Here is a 4194-nt window from a genome sequence, read left to right on the forward strand (position 1 = left end):
AAAATACGGCAAAGGAGAAAAATTTTGTGCTGACGCTAGTTTTGATGTATTGTGTTGCTTTGCTTACATTTTGAGTAAATGTTGTTAATTACTACCATATTGTATTCTTTAACATGAGGAAGCAGTTTTGTGTTTTATTCAGAAGTGAAATATTTGTGAAATATTTCCCTCTTGTCTGAATCTTTTGCACACATGATATGAGAAACGTTGTCTGTGTGGAGGTGGGTGGGGGCAGTGGATTGTGAAATTAGCAGCAGCTCTTTACTGTGCAGAAAACTGAAACTAAATAATAAACTTAAATATGTGCAAATAACAAAGTGAAATGAAGTTCAGCGATATAAATAAAAGTTGGGAAATATGAAATGTTGGATGAAATTTGGGAACGTATCTTAAACACATTTTCTACACGCCCTGGTACAGAACACTTGGTTTATTTTTATAAGACTGGCACGCTCAGGCCGATGCTCTATATTCTGCGTCGCAAATAAGTGAAGAAGAATTCAAAAGACTGAATGTCCGTCTAACGCTAAATATTTTAGCTAGCTCTAAATGTATAGAAATGTATGGTAATGCGGATGAGTAGAAAAAACAAATCCATAATGTTCGAATACAGCCTTAGAAATGACATAGTCACATCGTTTAAATGCCAGGGCCTAATGTTGCAAAAAACTAGCATTTTAGGATTGCAGTAGGAAAGGCGAATGGTCGACTTCGCTTTATTGGGAGACTTCTAGGAAAGTACGGTTCATATGTAAAGGAGACCCCATATAGGACGCTAGTGCGAACTATTCTTGAGTAACCTACTGCTCGACTATTTGGGATCCATACTAGGTCGGATAAAGGAAGATATCAAAGCAGTACCGGTGTGGACTGCTAGATTTGCTACAGGTAGGTTCGAACAACACGTGTCATGGAGATGCTTCAGCAACTGAAATCGGAATCTCTGGAGAGAAGGCGACATTCTTTTCGAGGAACACTATTAATAAAATTTAGAGAATCGGCATGTGAAGCTCACGGCATAACGATTGTGTTGCCTCCTACATACACTGCTCCTAAGGACCACGAATATAATGTACGAAAATATTAGAGCTTATACGGAGTCATATACTCGTAGACAGTCGTTTTTCCCTCGTTCTATTTGCGAGTGGAACGGGGAAAGGAAATGACTAGTAGTGGTATAGGGTACCCTCCGCAAGGTGCCATAAAGTGAACTGCGGGCTATCGATGTAATAAGCGGGCACAGATATCGGGAAAACGAACAACCCAAACACAGTGTAACAATTTTAGTGCAAATTTTGCTGCTTTGGTGGAGTCTGCCTTCAGCTTACCGCTTTCACTAATTGATTGACAAGAAGATATTAGCACCTAAGAAGCCAGCCAAGTCCTTTGTATGTCATATTGCTCAGTTCATTTGATGCTATTACATTGGTCTGTGACTCAACAGATGATACTCAAGGAGTAAAATAAATTTTACAGGGAACAACTGGGCTAGAGTGTGATAGTGGAACACTGAAACCTTGGTTGTGGCGGCATTAATGGATGGTGATAATTTGATTGCGAGTGGGCGAAGCCCAGGAATTTGAATGTGAACTAAAGGTTTTGGTAACACATTGATTTGTAGGACAGATGTCTGACAAGTATTTTGATACATATTGTGTATCATTATCGAAAATAAACTACGTGAAGGCAATGTTGGTCTCCTATTTATTTTTTACCAACATATGTATCATAAGTTTATTCTCTCTCTCTCTCTCTCTCACTCTCTCTCTCCATCTCTCCCTCCCTCTTCCTCTCCCCCGGCCGAGCGGTTCTAGGCGCTTCAGTCTGGAACCGCTACGGTCGCAGGTTCGAATCCTGCCTCGGGCGTGGATGTGTGTGATGTCCTTAGGTTAGTGTGTGTGCTCGCGCACGGACACGATAAAGTGAAATATATCATATATTTATTTAATATTTGGGATATCTCTAGCTTTGTAATCCATTTATCCAGCTGTTTGTTTCTTTCCCGTTAGTTTTTAAGTAATGGATGCCCTTGCACTAATTGGGAAGATTTAGATAAAACCGTGTGGATTAAACAAGTTTGGACTTAATCTCCTCTGCAATTTTTCTTGTGCCAGAAGCTGGAAACTTTGATGCTGTTGCAACTTTCTACTAAATAATAAATGATATCTACAATGCATCTTCCGTTACAATTTGTGGATATAATGGAACACTATCGACACAAATATAGTGCATTCTTTCGACGTGACGTAGCATGATATCTATCTGAAGAAGTGAATTACAGTTCTATCCGATCCGACACATAACGGGACTCTTGCCTGTTTTCCGTGACGTCATCATCGCTGTCGTGGCTCGCCCTTTATTCGATGGCACACCCCGCTACTCCAAGCCGGGGCGGTACAACACGGAACAACTGCAATGCCAAGCACGTACCACGCACGTATTAAAACTGCTGTCGTCATTGCATCTTTAAGACTGACGGCGTCCAACTTCACCAGTTTATTTGCACAAATAGTAACAAAACATCCAAACAGTTTACAATACAAAACTACTTAGTTAATAAAAAGGCTTTCAACTGTTGCGATCATCACTTTTCGGTTAGGCAGGCGTTGGGTAACATCAGTTCATTAAAGTGGTATGTTACTCCATATAGTACACAAAAATACACTAAATAAATGACGTCAAGTGTCACCAGTAAGCAATGCGATAACCCGAAAAAAAAGAGAGAAACAAATACACAAAAAATCGCGACAAAATAATGAAGCAGCAGCTGGTGTAGTCTCAGATGTTCAGCAAATTCAGTGTTTTCGGGACAGTTTCAAAGGCAGATGGTTACTATAAAGTCGTTTTGCAATGCCATCAAAGTCAAATCAACAAAACTTCGAATTCAGTATTAATGTTGTTCTATTTGACACACACACGTCGTTTAAATATGTGTGCGTAATGTTGCAAAGCGACATGAAATGGAAGCAGCATGTGACGACTGTGGTACGGAAGATGATTGGTCGACTTCAGTTTATTGGGAGAATTTTGGGAAAGTGTGCTTCATCTGTAATGTGAGATCTATTCTCGAGTACTGCTCGAGTGTTTGGTATCTGCACCAAGTCGGATGGAAGGAAGACGTGGGAGCAGTTCAGAGGTGGGCTGCTGGTCTTGTTACTAGTAGGTTCGACCAGCACGCAAGTATTGCGGAGGGAGATGCTTTGGGAACTGAAATTGAAAGAGGAAAGCCGACGTTCTTTTTGAGGGACACTATTGAGACAATTCTGAGAATCGGCATTTGAAGGTGAGTGCAGAACGATTCTACTGCCACCGACGTTCCTTACACGCAAGGACCACGAATATAAGAGACGATGAATTAGGGCTCATACGGATACATATAGATAGTCGTTTTTCCATCGGCCTATTTGCGAGTGGAACAGGAAAGTAAATGACTAGTAGTGGTACAGGGTACCCTCCGCCAAGCACCGTACAGTGGCTTGCGCAGTATGTACGCAGATGTTGATGCAAATACGATAAAATACAGTATGAAACAGAAAATTAGCTGTAGCTGTCACATAAATTAGTAAATAGATACATCTAATCTGTGACACTTCTCGCGATGAAACGAAATGCCCCTTGATTTCGCTCTTCACAGTCAAGAGCTTACCTTTTTTCCAGGTATCTAATTCAAACTGCTATGATGTGTAAAAAAGCATATAATAAATCCAATGAAAATTGTCTGTACTATCGATGTAATGACACAAGAGTGTGTAACTCAGGCGTAGAGGCTATGCGGAAGTTGCGAGGGGGATTGCAGTTTGCATGGGCCTGCATACAATAATGATTTATAAGGAGATTTAGAGAGGAAGGAAGAGAACTGTTGGGAAGCAGCATGCACAAAGAAAATTTGCATTTGTGGAGGAGACATGATGATTGTAATCTTACCGCTGGGCTACTACTGTGCGCCAGCAGTTTCTCTAAAAGTATGATTGAACCTTTCCAGACGTTCAGATTTCTAAACGGTCTGCCAGTCTTTTTGAGGTTTTAGGGTAATACAGCACTTTTGTAAACGTTTTTCATCATTTTATAGTGATGATAGAGGCAAGTTATCATGAACGGGGTCGATATGACGTTATGCTAAGTTACGAGCATCATTTTATGAATGAAAAAAAAAAATAGTACCTTAAAAGATGGTAACTTTTCCACACTGTGCAG

Source organism: Schistocerca nitens, chromosome 8 (genome assembly GCF_023898315.1).
Source record: "Schistocerca nitens isolate TAMUIC-IGC-003100 chromosome 8, iqSchNite1.1, whole genome shotgun sequence".
NCBI classification, from domain to species: Eukaryota; Metazoa; Arthropoda; class Insecta; order Orthoptera; family Acrididae; genus Schistocerca; species Schistocerca nitens.